Source organism: Anastrepha obliqua, chromosome 2, assembly GCF_027943255.1.
Source record: "Anastrepha obliqua isolate idAnaObli1 chromosome 2, idAnaObli1_1.0, whole genome shotgun sequence".
NCBI lineage: Eukaryota > Metazoa > Arthropoda > Insecta > Diptera > Tephritidae > Anastrepha > Anastrepha obliqua.
The window spans coordinates 33,460,260-33,474,608 of record NC_072893.1 but is presented as its reverse complement, the minus strand read 5'-3'; positions in this window follow the sequence as shown (position 1 = coordinate 33,474,608).

The window sequence follows — 14,349 nt, the reverse complement described above, 5'->3', positions numbered from 1 at the left end:
TTTTTAAATTGCAATTAATTACAAAAATCGCTTTGAGATTTATATAACCGATGATGGTGAATTACTGGTTATTGACATTGCCTAAATGCCGCATAAGTGCTTACCTACACATATGTATGTATGTATGTATGTATATATGTATGTATGTATGTATGTTCAGCTGCTGTCATGCCATGTCCCCAAAGGGCTTATCAACTGACGAGGAAAGCACACCAGTGGTTTGAGTTAGTCAATCGTGTTACCGCCGAGACCGTGCACGGCAGTCTCTTTGTTCATAGATTAGTGGGGGATGGTGTGGTTGACATTGGCGATAAAAAGAAAACCATAAAAAATGCAATGCCTGAAAATAATTTTTGACAGATTTAAAGCTTGTTAACAACAGCTTGTTCATGAATGGTGTTGATATTGTGAGAGCTAACTCATTTTTATAGTCAAGGCATGAATTCGCAAGGGAGTCATAACATTGTCTTGTATGGTTATTGGGAGCACCCAAAAGTGGCTATGACAGCTGATTTTTCTATTTCGATTTTCATGTATTATTTTCCTCATTCAACTATGCACTCTGGGTACTATAAAAATTTCAGACATTTTAATCAATAATTTTATAGAATTCAGATTGAAAAAACCCATTTTAAGTACAGGACAGTGCACGTACAAGGCATAAGGTAAATAAAAATATAACGATCGGAATCAGTCAATAGCAGCGCCTGTATTAGCTTTGCAAAATATTCTAAGTACAATTAATGGACAATTTTTTTTCCTTTTTCCCTTTTTGTTTTGCGGATAAGGAGCATTAAAATGTATAATGCATCATCCAAGCTACTGTCGCAGCAATGGTATATCTATAGACTATAAAACTCTTCTCGTTTGGAACCGCCGCCCACCCTGGAACCGCTTTTGCATTACTTCAAAGTGGCCTTCCATCTTCCTCATTACAACCTTTTGTATACCTGTGTCCAAGCCCCGCTCTTTTATCCGGAGAATTATTTCCACGAAACCACTGATGTTTTCCCACGCCTCCTCGCTGCTTAGTAGCTTGTCGATAACTTTTTTAGTGATTATGTGACCGACTTCATTCTCCAGCGTTCGATGTTCTTGTTCCCAATGCGTGAATTAAAATAATGTGTGTTCAGCATCATCTCCGACTACATCAGCGTATATGCATGTTTGGTGTTCGCATATGCCTATTTTGAGTCAGTATTTCTGGAAATAACTATGTCCCAAAGCATTTGGTTTGTATAAGTTCCGCACTTCCTGCTGTACCATGTAGGAACGTCTTTAATTAGCCCAGCCGTCCATCTGCTGCGTCTTTCATTTCTCCAGCGCTCTTGCCATAGCCTCATCGTTCCGGCCTTTATTTGGCGCGCTGAAAGTTTGCCGACCATTTCTTCCATTCTCTCGTTCTTTAATGCCCATAACTTTTTCCTCTCAAAGGCTAGTAAATCTGTCGTTATTGAACCGCTTATCGACTGGACAGTTGATCCTGATATTGTGCGATAGGCAGACACAACTTTCAAGAGTTGCCGTTCGTTTTACCGACACTTGGATCTTACACCGGTGATTTGCCTTTAGGACATTTTCCCATAGTTCAACTCCGTGTAAGAGAATGGAGAACGAGGTAGCCATATTTATTTCCCAAATCCTTTGGGTTGGTTCCCCATGTTTGCCATTAGTTTACTGAGTATCGATACTATCTTAGCGGCTTTCATACATTCCACTTACGGATACCAATTTTCCTTATGTTCGCGCCGGGTTTTCCCTTATGATTTTCTCTGAACGGAATATATTTGGTAGTTTTGTCTTTGAACTCTTTTAGTGCCTTCCACGTGATGTCTGGTGTTGTTTCTTGGCAACCAGGTCTTCTAAATGTGATTACTGCTCCTGTGTTCGTGATGGTCAGACCAAACCTGATTGCCATATTCAGAGCCAACCTTTCGAATTCGTAGTGGTATACACCACCCGATGGCTTTATACAGGGTGGGCTATATAGCGTTTGCTTTTTGAACCACTTATTTTTTTGAGAATGGTAACACAAGTGACATTTCAAATGTGTTCATAATTTACTTAAAGTTTTGACATTTACGAAATGGGACGCTATACGCTTGAACAAAATTGGGAAATATTGAAAACCTATTTCCAAAGTGGTGAGTCTTTTTCTTCTTTTCTGATGAAGCTCATTTTCACATCGGTGGCTACGTCAATAAGCAAAATTGTCGGATTTGGAGCTCAGAAAATCCACACGTTACTGCAGAAAAGCAGATGTATCCACAACGAGTCACTGTTTGGTGCGATTTTTGGTCTGGCGGCATCATCGGGCCGTTTTTTTTTTCGAAAATGAGCGAGGAGCCGCGGTTACAGTAAATGCCGAGCGTTACCGTGACATGCTCAACGAGTTGTTTCCAAAAATTGAACAGGACGGTGCAACTTGTCACACTGCCAAAGTTACACTCGAACTTTTGGCTACCGTTTTTGAGAACCGAATAATCGGCCGAAATTCCGATTCAATTGGCCGCCTCGGAGCTGTGATTTAGGCCCGTTGGACTATTTTTTGTGGGGAGTCGTTAAGGATAAATGCTATGCGAACCATCCAGAGACGATTGATGCTGTAAACCTCGAAATGGCCTACTGTAAAGCCAGTCGTGTCAGTCATTTCAACGATATTATTTTTCATTCTTAAATGTTAATGTTCAATCTTCAAAATAAAAAAAAAAGTTTGAAAAAATATTGATTATTTTTGTTTTTATAGCCGATTCAAAAAGCAAATTTTACATGGCCCACCCTATAGTGGAAATCGCCGGCACAATTACCGATCCCACGATTTTGCCAGTCATAAAATCAATGTGATCTAGTTTGTTTCGGAACTCTTCGATGTTACCGCTGGGCGAAAGGTAGGAGCTTAATAGTGTGATTTGTTGGATGCGAGCCTACACAAAGCCATTTCCACTCCCGTCTTCTGTTGTATTGTTTTGTTTATATGCGTGTGAATGGTCAATAGAGTGAGCTGGAAATCAGTAAATAAGGGGTAGGTTAATAATTTTGAAATATCTACATCTATCTCCTTTAAATTAAGTCCACACTGTCACTTTAATTTCGGGTTGGTCCACCATTAAGAACCGGGTTAGAAGCCCATTGCTGAAATGAAACCTCAAATTATGGGAAAAGTTGTTCCTAATGGCTTTCGCTCTTCAGCAGGTAATGGCAAGTATCCGTGCGTTTTTTTACCATAAAAAAAAGTTTCTCACACAAACCAACTAGCGTTAAAAATCGGCATAAAATTCAAGGTCGACCCATTCATACGGCAACTTCAAAGGGGACACCACACACTGGAGAAGAAGCTGGAGCTGCCTTTTATAAAACAGATTTTTTCGAATTCGTGTAAATTATTCCAACAATAAATCGGTCTACGTGTGTTTTTTTCAAAAAACTCGAATTGTGTCTCAATTGACGAAGTTGTGGCTCTGGATCAACAATAATGTTTTGTTCGTTTGATTGTCCAAGCAAAGCATTGGCAAAGTGGAAAACTGTTTTCATTCAGGCGGACAGCCACATGGACACGGCAAAAGAAATAAAAGTAAGTCAGCTGATTGACCGATACCACCTTTAATAGATTCTCCTTGACTTTAACAAAAAAATGTATCCGAACACAAGTGAATTTCTTACGACTATTCTAGAGAGACTACCCTTGGATGTAACAACAAAAACATTAACTCTCTTCTAAGTATGTAGAATATTTAGTTGCAAATGACTGAAAATATTTCTGTGTAATGTAATAGCTTTCACTGAAAACCAAACGCCATTCGAGGGTGCCATCTCAATGCTTTTTCTTCTTGATTGGCGCGATAACCGCTTACGCGATTTTAATAAAGCTCGGTAGTCGTTTCTTTCTCGTACCATTCGGCGCCAGTTCCTTCCTCTTGCTTGCTACCAAGAGATGATACCGCATCGAATGTTTTCAGAGCCGGAGCGTTTGTTTCCATTCGGACGAGAAGTCCCAGCCAACGAAGTTGCTGGATCTTTATTCCCTGCACGACGTTTATATCGTCGTAAAGCTCGAACAGCACATTGTTCTATCGCCTACGATTCTCGCCGTCACCATAGCACAACCAAAGTCACAACATGTAACCTTCGTAGACACACGTATTTTTTTGACGTAAACGAAACACTTGGGAAGTTTTACCCCAATTTTAAATATTTCATTTGCATTTTTCTTTTTGTAAGTATAAGAGAAAATAAATTTAAAATTAATTCATTAATTTAATTTATTCAAAGATATCCGATTATTATATCAAAATGCTTGAATTGTATTCACATAAAGAAAAGTTTTATCAGAAATAGGCTTTGCGGTTTAAAGAAAAAAAATATCGGAAAACTACATTGAATTATTAGTTAGTTGGTTAATTGCATTAAATGATTTTGGTGGCATAGTTTTATGAACTACATTTTTTATAAAATAAATAAAATAAATAAAGTGTCAAAACTCAGCAATATGTGGGGTACACTTTCCTTTGGCGAAGACAGTTTGTAATGTCCTAGATGTATAAGTATTTAACTTAGTCTTGTAAGGTCAATTTTTATCTTTTACAACAATAAAGGAAATGTGGTGTATAAAGAAAGTCAGCTAGAAAAATGTTTATCTGAATTGGATGAAAAAATAATTGACTTTGATGACGATGACATCTTTTGACGTTGGCTGTATATGCAAAAAAGTATGTGAACTGCGCACTGGAATAAATTTCACCCAATAAATTTTTAAATCTACATAACTTCGGTGCACGTCAACTACTCAGGACTAACGGCGTATTTAAAATTCAGCTAACGGTAAATTTCCATATGTTAGAAATAAACAAACAACAGGCCACAAATATTTTGTAGGGTGACTCATCCCCAAGTGTTTCTACGGATGCCATATATGCAAAGAATTTTATAATTGCATGTGTCCATCCAGACAATTAGAAGAATAAATGCCAAAATTTTCAATTAAGATTGACATAACTCAAAGCTATCATTTTCCCAATAATTTATGGTGTCTTTGACGGCTTTGAAGCTTGCAACTGCGGACAAATCTGTCCCATTTTCCCATTACTACGAATTTTCAAATTCCACAGGTCTCATCTTCGTGCACTAAACGAACATATTGTACATATGTAATTGGATTGCCAGTAGAGCAGCAATTATGCACATGTCTGCAATGGCAAACAACTGTGCAGATTTGTGTGGAAGAGTGAAGCAATTCGTGACCACTTCATTTGCCTGTCAAAACACGTGTCATATGAAATCTAACAGCTGCAACGTGCAAATATTACTTTTGCAATGGAAATGCAAATGAATTGGATCTTTTGGAGCAGCTTGGCCAAGTTTGCCTTTGTTAGAGTGAGTCGATGTAATTCTGGTGTTGTAATTAATACTCGTTGTTGGTAATGTGGCTAAAGCGCGGTCAGCCAAAAGTAAAGTACACCACAAGCTTGCGTAGTAAGAAAAATTTGCTGTGGAAAAAGTATTTAAATTTTTTTTTTTACGACAAGCGTAGAAATGAAAAATAGTTAAGCACCATTTCAGCGAGTAATCACTGTCTCAAATACGTCAATTATAGATTTATACTACTAAATTCGGTTCAAAGAATTTTAACGAATAATTTGAACCTACATAAATGGCTTGGAACACTTGTTTGGCGCCATGAGGTATGCAGAGAGTCTCACCCCACCCGGGTCATTAATGGGTCAGAATTATTTGAGATTTCTCTCACACTATTATCGATATTTCAGACATGTTTATGAAAAGGCGCAAAAAGGCGCATATATACCTTATTTAATACTTCTTTACGAACAATTTGGCATAAAATTTAACTCATTTGATAGGGGAACTTCGGGGAACTTTGTTTTCAAAGTAAGTCATGTATGAATAAAAAACAGATTTTGTTGATTAAATGTTAAAAAAAAAACTTATTCAACATAAATACACATGGTTTCAATTATAAATTATTTTTTGATATCCATAAAAAAAAGTTATGGACGATAATAACATCTTGAGTAGTATTTTTCACAACAACTTATTGATAAACATTGTTTGAAAGTGTTAAAAATCGAACTAAAACTTTGACTTTGAACTGTTACATAAAAAAAACTAATTGATAAAAACTAATGAAACTTCATAATTTGGTGTAAAAAATTACTCAAAATAAGATGATGTTATAAATTTCCTGTTTAAATTAAGTCGAAAATTTTTATTTTTGGCCACTCACTCGGGTCTTCTGGCCCAGTGTGCACCCCAATGAACTTCAATTAAAAACATTTTATAATTTTATTTATATATTATATAAACACACTTATTAGGTTAGATTAGATTTTATTTGTGGGGGGTTGGACAAGTCCAAGCACTCAGTCAGGAGACCATTGTACTGAACCCGGATAGATTTCAGTAGAAAGAATAGAAAGATAGGAAAGATAAAATGTAGGTGGTAAGACGGAAGAATTAGTTTGAGGTTACTCTTTCACAAATCGTTTGGATTGATTGATAAATCCTAGGAGATCCGGAAGAGTATAAACTTTATCCTTACTCAGTATATCGCATCCCAATATCCTAAGTCCGATTCTGGAAAACACCGAACAGCTACAGAGAAAATGCTCTGCAGTGTCGTCATTCTCAAAACAGGCTGGCAGCCATATGCTGACCACAGGCGTTGTGCCTTGTGATTACACCCACTAGTACTCTCAGGTCCTTTCTGCTAAGTTTTAGGAGAAAGGTCGCTATTTTCTTCTTTGGTTCTTTCACAAAGCACTTGGCTACTCTGCACGAGTTCAACTCAAACCAACATCCTCTATGGGAAGACCTCATGAAGTAGTCAATCCATAGTTGAGTCGATGCGGATTTGACACCTAGAAAGGGTTCAGGGCCTATTGGCATACTTGCAGAGCCTTCATTAGCCAGTTTATTAGCTAACTTATTCCATGCAATACCGCAGTGCCCAGGCACCCAAATAAGACTAACTTTGTTGTGTTTCGCAACATGTTTAGTTTTGTCTTACATTCACCGATTTATTTCGGAGAGCAGCTTTGGTTAACAAGGGCTTTCAGTGCAGCTTGACTGTCACTATAAACTCCAATAGTGTTACCCCGCCACTTTTTCTCAATTATCCAGTATGCCACGTTCAAGATGGCATAGACTTCCGTAAAGAATACCGTGGCCATCTGCCCTGTGGCATAGAAGTACTTAGTGTTTTCGTCTAAGTACCATCCACATCCGCTACCATTACTGGTTTGGATCCGTCGGTGTAGAAAATGTACTGGTGTCCACTTAATAGGTTCTCTGGACTTAACCATTGATCTTTATCTGGGATCAAAACATCATACTTCCTACCGCAGCTAATGTAAAGCACCCGATTGTCCACCGCTCTAACAAATGGTGGTGTATCTGACACTGGCCAGTGCTTTCTTCATTTCCCCAGACTCCGTTTTACTTGAGCCTGTACGCCGTCTTCATCGCTCCTAGAATTAACCATTGTAGCCTTCCACCATACTACAGAAGCGTATGTTATAATAGGTCTAAGGTCTAATCAGGGTGATGTACAACCAGTGTACTATCGCTGGTCTTAAGCCCCATGTCTTGCCAAAGGTTCTTTTACACTGCCAGAACACTTCTAGTGTTCAAGAGACCCTCTGCTGGACACACTTATCAGTTACGTTATGATTCATTTGTTCTTTTAGCAAAGAATATCGAAATACTGAGTGCAACGCTTAATGTTGAAATCGATAAGACAAAGTGACTTGACATTCAGTTTGACAATGTAGGCCCCTCTGTATAATTCAATGAGTTGCTTGATATAGGCACGCAGTCGATGAATTTTACGAAGACGCAATGGAGTACATCTCAGGTGATATTATTAAGACACTTAATTTCAAACTCCAAATTCCGAAACAGATTAGATGGTCATAGATGGATCAAATGTGAACAAATTCGATCAAACCAAAGGCAAACTTTTTAAATGGTATACCAATTTTGGTAAATGTATTGTTGGAAATTAACAGAAACACAATTAGCATTAAAAAATGTATTTAATGTAGGTGGTAAGTAAAATGGTTGATGTGCCGGTCTGGCACTTCTCAAGTAGCACTACGCCGTTTCGATACCGTTTATGTAATGTACTATTGAAAAAAAAAAACAGCGACGTCACAATTGGTATGGATGAAGAAAGGTTATTGTTCAACATCAGTACTCATTTTCGAATTAAACATTTGGAGAAAATTCTGAAGCAAAAGTAATTCAAAGAAAGATTACTATAAATAAAAAACTGTATAAAAAGCGTGTGCACTTTATTTCAAACTTATTTCTTTATGTGGTCTTTTACAAAATATTAGTATAAATTTTATCTGATATTCTTAGGAACTTTTACCTTCTTCCTATGAGTTAATGAAACAAACTACTAAATCACTTCACATACAAATTGTCAAATAACCATGTTGACAATAGCTGGCTCAGTGTGTACACTGTAAGTACGCACACATTCAGGTAGCGAATAACTTCTAGCTGACTGACGAGAAGCTCCAATTTACCGATTTGTGCAATGAGTTGAGTAAATTTTGCATCATCACTCGCTTTTCATGTGTAACAAGTCGCTATTCAGCATTCTAGGCAAGATGACTGGCCATTGACTATTCCAACTGTCAATGGCTTGTCATTTTACAAATCATGTTTGTGCAACAAAAAGGATGAAGAACGAAAATAAAGCAATCATTGGAATGTCAATAAAGCATAACTAGATTAAGGTCATCTCGTAATGGAGTGAATGGGCAAACAAGCGACGTAATGAATGGTCAGGCCAGATATTTGCTAGTGCTTTTTGTCACCAAAGTGCTTTCCTTATAGTCCTCAGTCAGCTGGTTGTTGATGACTTAATTACGGCTCGTCAACAAGCATACGAGTATCCATCCCTTAAGTGATAGTGGGTGTTTCAATTATGAGGGAAGTATAAATAAAACAGTTCGACAATAGAAGTAAATAAATATATGCGTAGGTGCGTTAGGAGGTAAAAAGTAGAGATGAGATTTATACTCTGTGAATGTGGGCGTAGGCAGTGGAATTCCGATAATCCAGCTTATCATTTTAATAGTCGTATTTGTAATTTGCAGCCGCAATCACGTGTGATATGAAAAGCAGCGCTTTTGGTATTTTTAAAATGTATAAATTAAGACATCGTTCCTTCTCTACTTCCCTCACCTACTTTGTTATTTACCTATGCGCCGGTCCGGCTGGCTCTAAAACATCCTGTAGCGCCAAAGCGTAGGCTGAAGATGTTGGCTTCATTAAGGCGCACCAGCTGACCGCTGTTGTTCAAAAACACGACCACTTGCAGAAACCACATTTACAACCCCCAATGGCTATTGCATGGAAGGCATTTCTGTCACTTTGTTTGGTCTACGCCTTAATGTGCCATCCAGCTGAGTACCAAGTTTAAATTAATACTTATTCATGCTTTTACTACCGCCTAATGTACAGTACACGCAATGTTGTTGAAACGCCCGAAAACAATGACAATTGTTGGTCAAATAAAAGCGACTACATAAACAGATGACTGCCCGCCTGAGAGTAACAAAATAAACAAGTTGAACCAGTTAAGTAGCACTCAAAAAGCTTTAGACTGAAAAAGACAAACAAAGGAGCGACCAGCGGATACACCTACATTCTGCGTTCTGTGTACTCACTTATGCAGTTACATGAATTCATAAATTCTTAGTGGCCTGAAGCTGTTAGTCGGGCAAGTTACAGCTGTTGTCGCCAAGTGGCGTTGATGGCCTCTGGGAAAACTACAACTGAATGATGATGACGGTGATTAAAACTTGTTTAAGTTCGCCTGTTACTTGCTGAAGAAGCTTATTAAATTTTACGAACACAGAGTTTTTCAAGAATTGATAAATTCATAGTGAGACATTAATTGCAAGAAATGTGTTACGTAATTTATTTTTAATGGTTTTTGGAGTGCTCAGGGTATATACAGGGTTGGCCATATTAAACTGACCCATGTGATTATTAAAAAAATATGGAAAAAGAAACATTTTTTTGTGTTTCATTGTGAAAAACATTTAATTTAGTTCAAGGAGATTCGTTTACATCACTTTTTGAATATGATATCGCGCAAGTGGTCGCCCTTAGCTCGTATAGCGTAATGTGCCCGTTTTTCGGCGTTTTCCATAGTTTTGGCCAGCGTCTCGGCCGATATGGCGGCTATTTCCCGTCGGATATTGGCCTTAAGTGCGCCTAGTGTCTTTGGCTTGTTGACGTAAACCTTAGATTTCAAATTACAGTAAAAAGTTATAGGGTTACTCAATGGGTCAGTTTATTATGGCCAACCCTGTATTTTTACATGGTTAATTTCATATAAAATAAAAATAAATAATTGGCGCGTACATTTCTTTTGGGTGTTTGGTGGAGGTACTCCTCCGATTTGTGGTGTGGGTCTTGATGCTGTTCCTCAAATGAAGAGACCTACAGTTTTAAGCAGACTCCGAACGGCTAATAATTTTTTAGGAGAAGCTTTATCAAGGCAGAAATACACTCGGAGGTTTGTCACTGCCTGCCGAGGGGCGACCGCTATTAGAAAAAACTTTTTCTTAATTTTGGTGTTTGACCGATATTCGCACCTACGTTCTCTCTGAATTCCGAATGGTAGTATCGCACCAACCCATTCGGCTACGGTGGTCGCCTGCCTGAAGGTACCTCCAGTGAAATATTCCGGTGAATAAGTTTGTAGAATCTTTCAACCCTTTAGCGATCTTCTAAATTCCAATTTATTTAGCCTTTCCACAAAAGTGGTCTAACCGGCCCTTTCTTGAAGGAGCTAATGAGTTAAAATATTCTACAAAATTTTTAATTACAAAATCTTACTATATGTTTCCGAATTTCATATTTGTCTCCGTTATGAATTTCAACTCTCTCTTGCCCTTATTTTGAAAGCACTCAGGCAAAAAAGTAATAACTTAATGTGGCCATAAAAAAGTTTGCCCTAGAATTCAAAATGATATCGAGGTAAATTCCTACATGGGTCTAGGTCTTTCATCCTGAGCTGAATTCATTCCGTACCTTGATAATGGCCCTGAAATTATTGCACGGTGTAATCAATGGAGTATTTTGGCTGCATCAAGCAATCGATGTTGGGGTTTCAGATCGTACGTGCATCGAAAGTACGAGCAGCGTGTCTTCCATCTATCACAACATGATCAATCTGGTTTCGCATTTTACGATCAGCAGTGTGTGTCAGCTTGGTGTAACTTCTTATGCTGGAATCTGGGGCTACAGACTAATAAGTTTCGTGCCACGGCGAAAGTCAACCAGCTTCTGTCCTTTACCGGATAGCTCGTTGTGCAAGCTGAGATTCCCGACTGTGGAACCAAAGAATAAAGGAATACCTTAACCCTGGCATTCAAAGGCGGGCAGCGCTCATAGGAACATTTCAGACACTCATATATAGAAGAAATCTTTTGCCTAATCGTTCTTCTCTTCCTTCGTAGCGTGGGTGCCAATTAACGAGAGGTTGAAGAATCTCGCTTTTATGTGGATTATTGCGAGACGTTCGTCCAGAGGAGTGAACGTAAGTACTTGGCGACGAAGACTCTGTCACACAACAAATCCAACACTGAATTTGCACTCCTCCACATAAAAGCTTTAGTAGACGTCGCAAGGCTCAATTTTTTTCTTGCCTTACCCCTTTGCTCTCACCAGTACATCAACAAGCCGGGCAGAGGCATCTTCCTTTGTTAAGGGACCAGGCATTCCAGTGCATACCATCAAATCGTAGTCATAAGTTCTTTCTCAGTGGTCGTCATCAGTGTGAGCAGTTTTCATCCAAGGCCTTGTTTTCGTTTCCGTTGGTAAGGATTTTTGTCGTCTCATATTCGCTTACTCCCTAACGAGTGTTCGGAATATACCCAGAGGATACTTGGGCGCAGCCCGGAAATTGTGAGCTGGTTGGATCTATGCAGAAGTATCGTCCTGGCCACTTCTAAGTGAATGGAGATCAGGAACTTCACATATGGAACCATCCTCCTCAATCGAGAACACTAAACTAATTGATAAAATGAAAGCACATGCAATGATCGATACTTATTCACGTAAATCGAAGTTATTTAGAAATAGCAAATTTTTCATATCTTCAGGGGGTTTCCGGCGTCAGGCATACAAAATTTCCGGCGATATGCTACGAGTCGTAGCACTCCACTTCTTTCCCCCAGGGCTTTGTTGTAATACAGCATTCTTATATTGAAGTTTTATAAATAGTCGTTAACCATTAAATGAAACGTCGTATTTGTTCCAATTGAATTCTGCTACCTCGCATAAAACCTCCGTGATGCAGGTTTGGATGCCTGAGAATCTTTATAACACATTAAGCCAAATATTTTGTCTCCCAGCTCTACCGATTACAATACTTACGTTGCTGGTTGACAATGCTGAGAGGGAGACTAGCAAACTTTCTCACAACGCAGTGGCTTGTTTCACTACGGACATATTAAATAATGGCATACAAATAATAGAAGCAACTGTTTATGCAGATGACGATTTCATTGTTCAGATTTTTGTTCAATAGCTAATTAGTGCACCAAAGAAAAATTTCATTCAAATATAATAATTACTTCTGGGCTTACACATATATTGTAGTATATCCTCGTCTAACTGATGCACCCTGTGTACGAATCGCTTTATTTATTATTACGCTTCATCTGTCTCCGGCCAGATGCCGCCATATGTCATATACTATTTTAGGTTCTGTTTGCCTAATAAGCAGAGTTTTGGTTATTGTTGGTTAGATTTCTTATTTTATTACTAGGCCCATACCTAGTAAGTGGCTGTTAACAGCTTGATGGAAGAAAAGCATTTCTACAGTGAAAGCACTGTTATCATACTTCAACTCATCTCATGCTCAAAATGTGTACTCTGTACTAATCTGTGTTGCTGTTTTCTCCCGCATTCTTGCACAATAATCCTCGTTAATAATTATTTTAACATTTTCGATGTTTTCGTGATTGATGACAGAAACGAAGCAAATTGTAAGCCGCAATACGGCACCGCATAAACAATCAAAACTTCCGTTTATTTTTGCACAGAAAATATTGACGAAGACACATTCGGTTCCGTATTTATTCCATTCACTTCTTTTCTAAGCGCGCCAGCTCGAAATAATCACAGATATAAAAATATTTAAAGTAACCTGTGTTGACATAATTTTTGTTTCAATTAAATTATTAATATAAAATTTCCAAAATATGCAGTATTGCAGTATTGCATATGAGACCGACCTAATGGACCCCTCCTGCTTTTTTTTTTTTTTAATCACACTGGGCTATATTGAAGTTACCAAAAACTCTTGAACAATAAACGAGGAGTGGATCAGCCCGTTGTAGAGATAAAAGCTTCTCATGCTCTCTGGAGTTCGAGTTATGTAAAGAAAATTTGCGCCGCTTCAGAACGCCAACATAGAACTGTTCGACAGGAATATGTTTCGCGCTTATCGAAACCAAAGCGTTATCTTTGCCTTCAGGTAGTACTGAGATATCGTTGTTGATCTAACAGTGTGGCTGATCAAATACAAATCCGGGCCATTACGGTAACACAGAACCGATTATCATGAAAACCACTTGATCATCATCGGTTTTGTTAGCTACTTTTCCCATCTGGCTTTGTTTGCGGGAGTGCAATAATAATACTTTTTAAAAAAAGGCATCCGATATTTAAGAATACTTCAAACATTGAGAGAAGTTTTTAATCCTTTGGAAATGAACGAAACTTTGTAATAAAAATTTTTTTTACGAAAATACATAATTCTGCTAGCTTTATATGTGTTATAGATTTGTTAACAAACTGATATTGAAAGAATTAGGATTTATCTTCTGCTCAAATATGAACGAGACGGTATCAATAAAACGGTCGCGTATGACATATGGCAAAACTAAATTTTTTGTTTTTTGGTAGCACTGTTATAAGCTGGCATGGCAAATTTCAGCGTGATATGTCACATAGTTTGTTTTCTGTGCTACTGTAAACAAGTCAAGCTCGAGTGTGTTCTTCGAATTTAACGATGGAAATTCAAAGAATTTGTTTGAAATTTTGTTATTCCAACGAAATTTCGGCCTCAGACGCCTTGAAAATGTTGCAGACAACCTATGGGGACTCTGCTCTATCGCGTGCACGTATTTTCCAGTGGTACAAATCGTTCAAAGAGGGCCGTACTTCGGTTGAAAACTTGTCTCATGAACGTCGTCCAGCAACATCAGTAAACGACGAAAACATCGGGAAAGTAAAGGAAATTGTGCTTGAAAATCGCACAAATCGCAAAATCGGTTAACGCTGAATATTATTTAGACGTTT